We start from the raw sequence: 14,290 nt of genomic DNA, 5'->3' as shown, positions 1-14,290 counted from the left end.
CCATACCAAACTATAGCACAGAGTAGAAGTATTAGGGGGGAAATAATTAAATCCCAAATATATGGCTTAGAAGTAAAAGCCACTAATTTCAGTGAAACTTCCGCATAATCATTCCAGTCTGGTAACAGATACAGTGGTACCTCTGGTTATGAACTTAATTCATTCCAGAGGTCTGCTCTTAACCTGAGGTACCACTTTAGCTAACAGGGCCTCCAGCTGCCGGCGCACGATTTCTGTTCTCAACCTGAGGTAAAGTTCTTAACCCGAGGTACTACTTCCGGGTTAGCGGAGTCTGTAACCCGAAGTGTTTGTAACCCGAGATACAGTAAACCTTGCTTGGAAATACTTTCCACAGTATACTTATTTCTAAGTAAATAAATGTATTTTGAGTTTGTTTTAACTGGCAGAACCTGAATTGGCATTTCCTGAAGTCTGGACTGAAGTCACTTCCAGGCAACTTCTTTATCAAGCACTCCTCCTGACTTACATGCACAAAGCTTGTGGGTGATTCTCTTTATTTTGCACTGACTGTGATTTGTTGGCAACATTTCATCAAGCAGTTGTTATTGCACACTTTGCAGTACAGTTCACTGTCACTCTCTTTATTGGAAAAGTTTGATTTTGATTGGAAGTGCGTTTATTGTGAAAGCATGCCAAATCCGTTCAAATTGCGCAACCTGAATTGGCTAGTATGCAATTGCATCCCACCCACAAACTAGCAACCACCTGGAAGTGCCCCAAATCTAGCACACCAGCTTTACCCATCTAAAGCCTTAGGTGATCATAGCTTGAATGGCAGTCTATTTCTAATTGTTCAAAAACTGAAAGCCATCTAATTTTTCACCCTGTGAATGTGCATCTGTTCTCTCTTTCTTCAACTGACACATCATTTGAGATCATCCCGCCTAGCTGAGTCATACTTCAATGTTTCTTTTCAGAAAGAGCAAGGGTGAGGGGAGAGAAAAGAATGTATATACAGTATATAAAATATCCTCCTAGTTTCAATCTGTGGTTTTCAAATGCAATAGCTCTGAAAATTTTATATGTGCTGTTAAGTTAATCATAGTGAAACTACTGAATATCACCTCTGACACAATTATTGGAAAATACAGAGAGCAACTATTTGTCAGGACTATAACATGACTAAGACATAATGTATGTGGCCATGAACTCCCTCTGGGAAATGTATGGCACAATGCCATTTTCTGATATCTTTATTGGTGGCTGGAGAGGAACTCCCAAGCTGAGTTTTAGGGTTATTTGCAAAATGTTCATATCTACATGACAAATGAAATTATAATGCTTAATTCTCTGATGAGAATTCCTGCAAGATTCCTGCTACTTTTTATAAATTGTGTGCATGTGCGCCCCTCTGGACTTTTGTGCACCATTCTGTAACATGCCATTGATGTAATAATGGTGGCATCTATCCTTATGCTTAGCTTCATACATAACACCTTTACAGGAGTTTCAAAGGACTGTGAAAATAACAGCCTGTTTACAGAAATCCTGCCCAGTTACATATAAACTGTATGGGACTGCCAGAAACAGGTTGATGTTCTTGACACTCCTGCAAAGCCAGACAATTATCCATATCCATATTTCTCCCCCAACTGTAATACAAAAGGGGTAACTGTGCCCATGTAATAAGGTCTAAAAAAGTAAAAAGCTGTATCTGAAAAGAGGGGATGCGATAGCTTCTTTTGCCCAACATTTCCATGATCATGGATGGATCTGAAGTTCTGCTCCTCAGAGCCACCGGCCCTCAGCTACATTGTAGACCTCTGCAGAGGAAACTGTATTAGATTTCTGTCTTGAAAGCTTTGCCCTATTGGGAGCTTAGGTTATGCAGAAACTGTAGCGTGATACAGGATTTGGGTAAATAAGGGTAACGTAAAATAACATGGGATTTTGCACTGTACACTAGGACTGGCCTGCTGGTCAGAAAACCTCACGCTGCAATCCCCCCAGAAACTCTTTCCAACTAACAGCTTATTGAACAAAATATGAGTGCATCTTTGGAAATAGACATTTCAGGTTAAGTCATGCTGCACAGGGTTGTGTTGACTTCATCCTTTAGCCCTTTATTTCCCTGTTCCTTATTGTGCAATGATGCTTTGCAGTCATTCCTTGATGAACTCCACATGGGCTGAGGAAACATAACACTCTTAACATTCTTAAAGTTAAGCAGGTCTCAGCCTGGTTAGTGTTTGGATGAGAAAGTGCCTGGGACTCCCACATAAGCTACTCCGAGCTTCCCAAAGGAAGAGCAGAATATAAGTATAATGAGTGCACATAAACATACCTGGGACTTGGTTTGCAAAAGCAGGCAAAGTGCATCCTGCTCCTGTTGCATTCGGAGGCCTGGAACTCTTAGATGGAAGAAGAAAGAAAACAAAAACAAAAACGAGGCACTACACTTCTGTAAAACAAGAAAATCCTTAATAAAAAAAGAAGAAGAAGAAGAAAGCTCTCTGGATTTAGATGGCACTTTGCAGAAGTATCATTTTATTCTTTCCTTTTATATTAGTTTATCCCTTCCAGAATTCTTCTTTCCCTGTAAGACTACAAGTAGACCTGGTGTGGAGTAGCCTGTGATGAACCCACACCGTTCTGAAATCCTGGTCTGGATCAAGGGGCAGGCTTGCTAGAAACATTACAGTTCTCTGGATGCTAGACACATGAATATATGTGGACCCCTTTCATTAGCCTTTTTAAAAGAACCCATCAAAACAGCAACACACTACATTGACAAACAACCATCGTGGTTGCTAATATTCATACTAACACACACAAACAACTTGGTTGAATTTCAGAAGGATCTGCAACAGAAAGACCTGATCAAAAGAGCATTTTGCTAGGTCCTTAAAGCCCCTGTCTCGCACCATGACAAATATATCTAATTTCTTGTTCGTCCTTTTCTGAAAGGGAAGAATCCGAAGTTTCCTCCCTTGACTCTCATTCCCTGTTCGTTACTTTGCATCTAAGACCTTGCAGCCCTGACCCTATGAAGTCATGAATCAAGAGTACAGAAGGCCTCTGCAGGCAGGTGGGGCAGAAGGTTCCCAAACTTGCTGGGAGGTCAGGACTTTTGTGGGAAAGGCACTTGGGTGACCTGAGACTTTTGTTAATCTCGGGCTTAGTTCTCAGCTTTCAAAGGGGTGTGTGTGTGTGTGTGTGTACGGCTGAAGCTTCCGCTGCTACCAATTAATTCATTGTCACTGTGAAGTACATTTTAATAGGTCAGAAAAAGCCGAGGCCCTGAAATTCATTTTGCATTGTCAGCCTCCATTTTCCAAATAAACTTTGTACAACTTTGGTGTACTTTTCCTGCTGTCATCTTACTTTTTAAAGAGTCAAATTGTCTTAAGTTTCCTTGAACCATTTCGTCCTTCACTTTTGATCCCACACTGACAGCCTTTTTAAAAAGAAAAAGTGGATGCATGTAGCATAGGTGGTTAAGTGATGAGGCGGACCCACAAGACAGCATGGAGGCCTCTGCTTAAAAGGAACAAAAAGCCTGAGTGCCTCACAGTAAGTGGGGGGAAAGCATTCTATAGAAACACTTGTCGAAGCGTGTATTCCCCCCCCATCCAGGAGAGTTGATATTGTTAAGTACTGTGGATCCTTTCACTGTAAAAATAGAAGAAATATTCTCAGGAGCATCCTCTTCACAGATCTCTGCCACTCACATACAGCTCTTTATATTCTAGCATATGGCTCTTCCATACAGGTTTCTTTGTAAGTGGAGAAAAATACACTTCCTAGACGCCTTGCAGTCATACAGTAAAACTTCAGTTTTATACAACTGAGCCACAAAACGAGTTCCTTTGAAAACAAGGCATTGCATCTATCTTTCAACAGTTTTTCTTTTTCTTTGCATGCTTGTGCCTGCATGAATCATAAAAATATACAGGAAGCTCTTCACAGAACATCTGCAGCATAAGATTCTGAGGGAAGAAAGGAGGCGAAACCGTGGTATCTTTTCGCCAGGCCCTTGCTAAACTTTCTGCGAGAAGAAAATGGCTCCCTGTGAGGATTCTTAGCTATTGCGTATGGATGAGGAAAGCAGTTAAATGAACGGAATGCATTTAAAGTCATGGCGTTAAGTCAAGGTTGCTTCGGATACACACATGTGTGTGTGTCAATCACTGTAACTCACCACAGGAAATTTGCACATGCAAAATGCTGCCTGGGCTCAACATGGATTCACCCATGCTCTCTTGGAACAGATGACAATATCTAAATTGGAACAGGAGACAATATTTAAGGTACGTTGCATCCATGTAGGTCTTGACAGCCTTAAACCAATACACAAGTTGCCTTTATATGGCTGTGCTTTGTGTGGTACATGATAAACTTGACTGAGGTTAGGAACCTCTGAACCACAGGCCAGGTGTAAACAGCAAGCGGATGCTGTTGGAGACATGGCCGGCAGAGAAGAATCTACAGAGGGGGAGGAAGAGGCAGCAGAAAACAGGAACTTGATTCGTTCACACAAAGAAAGTGAGATAAGCCCTTCAAGCTCTGGATTGCTGCCTGTAAGTTTTTGCAGCAGTACAGAGATGAAGGAGCAGGAGGCAGGTGGTAGGAGGGGGTTGGATTCAACTCCAGAGGAGGAGGAATTGGCTACACCTGAGTCTCCAAGAAGTAGGAGGCGGAGCAAGCGATTCAAACAAAGGAAGACCAGCAGGAAGCGGGGGCAGGCTTGGCGTATATCTGGCCTTGGAAGGGGCCAGAAGCCAGTCGCGTCAACTGACTCCAACTGTGAGGAATGAGTTGTGGGAAGGTTGGATTGCTGTAAGCCTGTTGTTGATAAATAAACCTCAACTAGTCGAACTGCCAGTGTCTCGTGTCTTGTGTGAGAGAAGTGCTAAACCTGACAGATGCCTTTTGAACAATTAGGTCAAAGTTTGTAATCATGACTAGTAGCCACTGGTAGTCTTAACCTCCATGAACTTTCCTAAATCCCCTTCAAAGCGCTCAAATGGACAGACACTGTTACACTTTGTGGCAACAAGTTTCACAATACAGTGGTACCTCGGGTTAAGAACTTAATTAGTTCTGGAGGTCCTTTCTTAACCTGAAACTGTTCTTAACCTGAGGTACCATTTTAGCTAATGGGGTCTTCCGCTGCCGCTGCCGCACGATTTCTGTTCTCATCCTGAAGCAAAGCTCTTAACCTGAGGTACTATTTCTGGGTTAATGGAGACTGTAACCTGAAGCATCTGTAACCTGAAGCGTCTGTAACCCGAGGTACCACTGTAGAAGCAAAAGGAGAAACTAGAAGGTGAAACTTGAGTGGAGTTACTAAGAATTGAATATTTGCCTTTTTCCATGACAAATAGCTTTGGATGCATGATTGTGTGTAGGTCTGGCTACACACCACTTGTGTGTTTAGCCCTGTCCATGACTGGAATCCATTCCCTGACAGCTTCCAACTGGGGTAAGGTGGTCTTGAGCCTCAAAAAGGTCCCTCTGTCTCCTTTGATCTAGCTGAAATATGAGTTTATCTGGGAAAAGAAAATCCTGCCTCAGAGCTGGAGGTTTAACCAACTGACTTTCCTATCCCAGTCTCTACAGTTTTACATTCTAAAATTGGAAAGGAATCAGGATCAGGTGGCATTGAGGAAGGAGAAGGTTTTCGTTGCATGACAATTAGAAGGTCAACTGTCTCTGTGGCTCTCACAGACACACAAGGAGAAAATGATTTGGGATGCAAACGAGGCTCCCTAATCAAAATATTTGTGAAGCTACTGAAAAGTGATTTGTAAAGCCTGCAAATCCACATCCCGCAGCAACACGGAAAATTAGCTTCCCTTCTTCCTGTTTAATGGAATTGGCCAGCGAGTTCAAACAAAATGCAAATGCCAATTCATCCCTGAAGCTTTGTGAATCTTCTGAAGGAAGACAATGCAGGAGGAGACCTCATGTGACAAGTAGCAATTTCAGGACAAAGTGTGCATAAAGGACAGACACAACCCCTTCCTGAATGCCAACGCTGCCATGTTGGATGGATATAGATAGATCTTAATTGCTTTAGCTGCATCCTGTAACAAAATAAGCAGCATAAAAAAAGATCCAGCTTCTTAGCTTCGGCTTTTTAGCTTTAAAATGTGAAAAAATGAATTTTTAAAACATTTGATTAATTTAACTATTCATAGCTGTACTTTTAATTTTAAAAGGACAGGGGCAGTCATTTTGGATTACCGTATTTTTTGCTCTATAAGACTCACTTTTTCTCCCCTAAAAAGTAAGGGGAAATGTGTGTGCGTCTTATGGAGCAAATGCAGGCTGCACAGCTATCACAGAAGCCAGAACAGCAAGAGGGATTGCTGCTTTCACTGCACAGCGATCCCTCTTGCTGTTCTGGCTTCTGAGATTCAGAATATTTTTTTTCTTGTTTTCCTCCTCCAAAAAACAGGTGTGTCTTGTGGTCTGGTGCATCTTATAGAGCGAAAAATGCGGTAATTTGGATCAGAAAGAGGATGGGGGGATTAACCCACCATGGCCTCAATTCTGATTCTTTAAATTTTCCCTCTGAAGCGCTGATATTAGCTGTGTTTCCAAAAACATGCTATCCATTCCTGGCTAATAGCAGCTCTGGTGTGTGTGTGTGTGTGTGTGTGTGTGTGTGAGAGAGAGAGAGAGAGAGAGAGAGAGAGAGAGAGAGAGAGAGAGAGAGATTTGGAATGGACTTTGCCCTGTTCTGAAATTTATGTTCTGCCTTATCTCTGAAACTTAGAATGGGCAATATTTTAAGTTTGCATTTCACACTCCTCAGTAAACATAAACCCATGTGGAGAAGCAGGACTGTATTTCAGGAAATAATAAATAAGAAGGCATTTTTGTGAAAACTGCTGGTTGCATCTGACCAACTTTTTGCTAGAGTCAGGAAACAGGAATCATAACAAACCCAGTAGGTAGAAGCTTCATTTTTTAAAAACCAAAACTAAAACAAAGCCAATCTGGAAAATAAGGCATACACATTCTTAAGAGTCAAGGTAATTACATAATGGAATTACCTAAATGGGAGGTTGATAGATACTCTGGCATTTAAAGCATTTGTACCAAGCTTCAAATGGCATTTCTGAAAGAAATGTCCTTGTTCTGAAAGATGGATACAGGAATTACTGGGTGAAATTCCATGGCCTGTACTCTGCAGAGGTAAGATTAGATTATTATAATTGTCCCTCCTGGCCTTTAAACATAGGTTTCCCATGAATATGGAAGCAATTCCTCTCTCCTTGAAGTCTGAAAAGGCACAATGCCTCTGGGAAATGGCTGCCACATTTAGGGGGCCATAGCCTCAGAGTCTGCACTGCAACCTTTTAATTCTACTGCTAAATACATGGGACACAATGTGTAATATAATGCAGCAAATTACTCCAGAATAAAACAATCTTGGGGTGGGCAACTAAGACGCTGAAAGGGAGGAAGCCATTCATATACTGGCTTTTATTAGCTCCTTTTACATTTCAATTGTAAAGAACGATGATAGTGATTATACATATATCGCTGGATAAGAAATTACAGGACAATGGCCATTTAAACAAGCAGGGGACTTGGCTACAAACCTGCAAAGGAAGTAATTGCACTAATACATCTCTTTTAAAGTGACACATTGCATAAAAATTCAGTGCAGTATCTAATATGAGAAAGCATCAAGTGTTCAAAACTGATGTGGTTTCCTTGACATCTGTGGCATGTTTGATGAAGTAAGTTGAACCGGGCAGGAAATTTTCATTGTTTATTATTTAAATTTATTGGTCACATATTAACCTGCCCCCAAGAGACGATTGATGGACAGCCGGAACAGTTCCTCAACAGCAATGCATGGATCCCTGTGTTTCAATGGTTGGCTAAAACACACAAATATTTAGTTGGTATATATATTAGCTTTGCTTGCTGCATTGTTCCTGCTTTGATGTACATCATAATAAGTTCTTTCTGGGGAATGTTGATCTATGAATATTCTACAGAGGGTGGAGGGCTGTCTCACCCAAGCACGGAATGCCTGTAATTGGTCAATGAATTTGTGACCAAATTTAAACCCATGTTTGATGTCGGAATGCTCACAACATAGGATTTCACCCTGCTTCATGTCAGAGGCGACCACTGAACCGGGCCTTGTAAGGAAAGGAAACTCGGATTGCAAGTTGGAATTTTGTAATTGAAATTAAAATTGCTTGTTGAAAGGATTTGACAAATTTATAGTATGATAGGCTTATCGGAGCTTACAGTTCTCCTCTTACTATAAGGCTTGCTTTCTGCATGAGATAAGCTGCTGCTCACGTTTGCCTAGCAGTGCTAAAATACAACCATTAGACTAAATGTCTAACAGTTCTGTGTTGGTTGGTTTGCTTCAGTCTCCATTAAGTCTTGCATTCATTCCCTGGGATTGTGATGAAACAAGTGCCCTTGTAGCATTTTGTCTACTGTTCTCACTCGGCTGAACTGCTGATGAAAAGGTTTGCATTATTTTCCACTGGTTTACTTACTCAACTCAAGGGCCAACAATTAAAGCCCCGGTTCTTCAGTTATGAAACATTAAGCTGTAGTCAGAGTCATCGGAACATGCATGGAAATCTGTGAGCATTAGCCTTGGCGAAGAGGTAGGAGACTTCCAGTTAATTTAGGTTATCCATAGATTCACTTCTGCTGGCAGAGAGCCAAAGTCTCATAGACCACCACCATCTTCTCCTTGGCTTCACTTAGACTTGATAGCTTCTCTGTTGATCAGGTGTCTTTTCATGACACTTCTTTGTTATGTCTTATGTGAATAATTGGTCTCCTGCCTTTCAACATGACCAAACTAATTACATCCAGTCAGTTGCATTAGAGTGGCTTTCCCAGTGTGTTTGCACTGCACTGACCTCGCCACTGCCTTGCCCCCCACCCCAACCTGCTACTATATATTAAAGTATGAAAAAAGTATGCAGATTAACAAACTGAGCGAGTAATAAAAGGTAATTCACACAACTGTGGGATTAGTATGAAGCAGTGTGTATAATAGTTGGAGTTTTCTTGTATCGCTTGGGTTATTTCTTTGCATTGAAGGAGTGTTCTACATGCAGAAATGCTTGATATTAGGGGAAATTGCTTGCAAAAATGTGAACATAAGTAAAAACTGCACAGAAAAATGTCTTTATTAGGAGAAATCTGAACTAAGATGGGATAAATCTTCATGAGGATTTTTTTCCAAAATTGCTAATTGATGCAAAAAAATGTGGAGAACTTAATTTAAGACTGTAAAAATCAACAGGTCCTTTCTTCCCTACAAACAAACCAGGAGTCAAAATTGAGGTGCAAATTAGAAAGCAGGATACATAAATAAAATACAGGACTACATCAGACTTTGTTGTTTGTCCAGAAGAAGCCAAAAGACAGTCTGGGTGAGTTGACTCAGTCCAGTGCTACCTTTCATTCTACCAGCTCCAAAAAACTCTAGAAAGAAGTTAATATTTGATGAAGTTTATTCTCTTGTCCAACTATCATCCCTTCACTTGTGGCAGCTGTCAGCCTTAAGCAAATGCGCTCACAGAAGTTAGCACGATTAAAGGCTCTCTAGATTAACAAATACTGCCTACCCACCCCCAGTTCTGATGAATTGTTCCCTGATGTTCATTAATACATGCTTATTTCACTAACCTTCCCCCAACCCTCATCTCATTAATGTCTAATTTACAAATGCTTGTGAGACTGCGAAAAATTCTCTTTTAAAGTTCCAATCAGACTTATGATATGGGTATTATTTTTACTATATTGACATACATATCAGACATTCCTAAGTTTATGGTGCATTGCCTAGTGCAGCAATATGAGATTTATACTCCTTCTATTCCTGATTCACATTTTTAAAAAGATCTTAATATATTCCTAAATTTCCATGAGCTCAAAGTCTGCAAAGAAACAGATGTAACTATATACTTAGCAGACTCAGCTAAAACTCTGTGAAATGTGAAGTCTAGAGATTTAAGGTGGAAAATACTTTGTTTTAATATGGGGCAAGTAAATGTAAACAGACAGGAATCTTTCTTATAGAAGCCAGGTGGCCATAAACCCCACCAAATATGAGTGAATGCCGTATTATAATCCTAGAATGTGAGATATAAATGAATTTGGGCTTTCTAAAAAGCACTGCCAGATATGTGGATAGAATGCTTGATTGTGCATGATGAACAAGTCGTGCCAATATTAGGAAATGGTAAGTTTCAAGTTTAAGCAAGCCACTTCTGTGGTGACTGGTGGCATGTCCAGGCTTGCCAAAGGATTATTGCCAAACACATTAAATATCTTCCTAAACAGCACTTTCAGATTTAGGGTCTCTTGACATATTCTGAGCTAAATTGCATGGATAAGGCATTAAAATGAAATGTGTTCCTTTGGAATGTGCCCCTACAGAAATCCTTCCTGCAGGCAGCCTGAAGATGCAAAATGTTTACATCTGTACAGGGCAAATGCTGGCAATTCTTTTGTGGGAATCATGACCTATTTTGCAAAAGCATCTCTAAGGCCCCAACCTAAAAATGCCTCATTTTGGAGCAAATTCAGGGAAGCCCTGTGCAGTACGATCATGGGCCCTGGAGTCCTAGATCAGCTTCTTAGGAGTTCCTAGGAGCTACTGGTTCAATGAGCTGTGCTTCAAAATCTGAAATAAGTACTTTGCTGTCAATGAAGATGTCACCCTCAATGAGGAAACTATATGTGAATGCAGGGTAGAGAAGCAATTCCAAAAATGAACTGAGTGAGCTTCCGAGCCTGTGGCAATTTTTGCAGGCACAATATCGGCAATTCAGCCAGCCGTGCCACAATTTTCTCATGCAGATGTACCCAAGGGGTACAATGTGTCCTTTAATACAAGATGAAGAAGGAGAGGGGTTGGCAACCTTCACCCCAAGGCACTGATGCCTGGCCTTGTGGGCTCTTTAGAATCCTGAGAAATTAGATTGCTGCTTATCTTTCCTCTTCTTCTAACTAGCTTTCCCAGTTACAAAGAAGGCTTTTAAAAATAGAAAGACAACATGTCAGAGGAGCCTGGAAATCGCAAAGTAGACATATGCTGTCATCTGATACACACACACACACACACACACACACACACACACTTATCTGGGACTGGGGGCAAGTCCCACCAAACACAGTGGGGCTTACTTTTGAGTAGACATGCATTGTGCTGATGATTGACTACAGCTCAAATATGTGTTTCTGAGCCACATAATTTTTAGTCTCATCACATGATTTTTAAGGACTCATTTATTTTCCTGCAGCCTAACCAGAGCCTAACCACTTTTAAATCCTGATCATTTCAATGAAAAAAAGCTACGTGCTTGCTTTCTCCCACTGAAATAAATAAATAAATAAATAAATAAATAAATAAGGAGTTTAACTTTGGTTGGACCATTGCTTTTACTATAAACAGACAGAGAAGAGGAAAAACAATAGCTCGCTGGAGGAGAATAATACTTCAGCGATGGAACAATCAGCAGAAACAGCTCCAAAAGCTTAAAATCACTATTTTGTGTTGAAGTTCCCCCCCCAAAGCCCAACAATTTGGGTTTGTTCCCAAAGAAAGCTCAATAGTTTGGGTGGTCTTCCTAAGAAAAGCTCAACAACTTTGCGGGTGTCAAGATTTTGACTTTTTGAAATATGGCAACCTTAAAACTGGGGCATTCTGGGCTCTGCCATGGATTCTCACGGCCCTCCCCACAAAGTGTAGGATTGCTCTGTTTCTATATTTTGTTAGTTTAATTCAAAGGCACATTACACTTTGGCAGCATATTCATAGAAACATTGTTTTTTAAATGACTCATTTAAGTCTGTTTACATCAGCTCTGGGATAAATGGCAAAATAATCTATAAAAATTGTAATGCTTTCCTCTCCTCAGTGCCCTGTGCGGATGGTGAAGGATTGCCCTGGAGGGAGTAGCATAGCTTGAGTGAGAGGAAAAATCAATTAGGATTTTTGACACTTGCTGATGTGCTCCAGCAATTAAACTTATCCCTCGGTAGGAGGCTGAGGTTTTTATATGACAATGGCATTGACGGTGTGTCACTTAAAACCCTTGAGAGGCTTGCAGGCAATGTTTCTCAGACTGACTACAAATATTTGTTTCCTTGGCATATGTGGTCAGTCTTCCATATATGTTGGTGGTCTAAAGCCACCAGTCTTGGCTTCAGGTTCTGACAGTATTGTTATTGGGCTGTCCAAGTAAGTCCTATTCAGATAGGGTTGCCATATGTCCTCTTTTCCCTCTTTTTCAGGATTAAAATTTCTGTCCAGGTGGCTTTTTAAAATTTGACAAAATGTCCGGGTTTTTTTTTTGGTTTTTGGTTTTTGTTTGTTTACACTCCGGGATCAGCAAACTTTTTCAGCAGAGGGCTGGTCCACTGTCCCTCAGACCTTGTGGGGGACCGGACTATGTTTTGAAGGAAAAAAAAAACAAATTCCTATGCCCCACAAATAACTTAGAGATGCATTTTAAATAAAAGCGCACATTCTACTCATGTAAAAACACCAGGCAGGCCCCACAAATAACCCAGAGATGCATTTTAAATAAAAGGACACATTCTACTCATGTAAAAACATGCTGATTCCTGTGGGCCAGATTTAGAAGGCGATTGGGCCTGATCCGGCCCCCGGGCCTTAGTTTGCCTACCCATGGTTTACAGTAACCCAGGAATTTTTTTTCAAGTGCATTAGACTCAGATCTAAGGCACCTGGCAAAGCTAGTGAGCAGCAAAGAATCACAACAGAGCAGCATCTTAAGCTAGCTACATGCTGTATAAATCCCTTCTCTTGTGGCCGAACTAAAAGGACACTAGCTCAGCTACAAGATCTTGGAGAAGGAGTCTGGGAGGGCAAGAGTTACCACCCCCCTGCCCTTAAGGAGAGTCCATATGTATGTGTTAAACAGTTTAATAAATTGTTCTGTGCACACTTATGTTCACAAAGATGTGAACATGAGCCCAAATACTTACATGTGGCAAGCGAGGGAGCAATATGTATTATTATTATTTTGTGGTTGGAAGTTAAGAACATTGCTACTAGCAATATACCACAGCTTCTATAGCCTACATTTGGTAAGTTAAAGGTAAAGGTACCCCTGCCCGTACGGGCCAGTCGTGTCTGACTCTAGGGTTGTGCGCCCATCTCACTTAAGAGGCCGGGGGCCAGCGCTGTCCAGAGACACTTCCGGGTCACGTGGCCAGCGTGACATCACTGCTCTGGCGAGCCAGCACCAGTGCAGCACACGGAAATGCCGTTTACCTTCCCGCTATAAAGCGGTACCTATTTATCTACTTGCACTTAAGGGTGCTTTTGAACTGCTAGGTGGGCAGGAGCTGGGACCGAAAGACGGGAGCTCACCCCGCTGCGGGGATTCGAATCGTCAACCATACGATCGGCAAGTCCTAGGCGCTGAAGTTTTACTCACAGCGCCACCCGCGTCCTACATTTGGTAGGTGGTTTTAAAATGAGAGTTGTCATAGTGATCCGTAGTTAAAAGTAGAAGCCGGCAAATGTGTCCTCTTTTTTGCTCTTCAGAATATGGCAACCCTAACTCAGAGCAGATCTATTGAAGCCAAGTTAGTCAAGTAACAGTGCACCCTAACCTTACCTAGAGTGATGGACTTGGACCTGGGTAACCAGGGTTCAAATCCCTGCTCAGCAATAAAGCTTACTTACTTTGAGTTACCCACAATCTCCCTGCCTAACCTATCCCACAAGGTAGTTGTGAGGACCACCTATGCCACCTTTAGCTACTTGGTGGAGAGGTAGGATACAAACGTAATAAATCAAATCAAATCAGTCCGGATCATGAATAATATGTGTTAAGCCATCAACCCTAACTTCCAATTTCCCGGCTTTGTGGAGCTTGCGCCAACATGGTGTAGCCCATGTTTTTGTTTATTCATTCATTAAATTTGAATTCCGCCTTTCCTCTCCAAGGTACCTATATAATGATGTCATATATATATATATATATATATATATGCATATTTTAAAATTATTGTTCAGCATCGAATTTCCATCACTCGTATTGCATCAGCTGGGTTCCCTTCAAGGGACTGCACCTTGTCACCTGCTTGCAAGCTGATAATATTTTAATCAAGCAATTATGGAAACCCCACAGCAAAGGCCATTTTAGACTATTAACTTCTTCAAACAAAACATTAGTGTGTTAATGGCCGTCCTTCGCAGGAGGAATGAAGAGGCTTTCTATTGAAACACGCCATGCCACAGGAGCAACATTATCACAGCAGGCAAAAGCTTGACATGGGCCCAACC

The sequence above is a fragment of the Podarcis raffonei genome, chromosome 1, assembly GCF_027172205.1.
Source record: "Podarcis raffonei isolate rPodRaf1 chromosome 1, rPodRaf1.pri, whole genome shotgun sequence".
Taxonomy (NCBI): domain Eukaryota; kingdom Metazoa; phylum Chordata; class Lepidosauria; order Squamata; family Lacertidae; genus Podarcis; species Podarcis raffonei.
The sequence above is the reverse complement of the archived record's forward strand: the minus strand, read 5'-3'. Positions refer to the sequence as shown.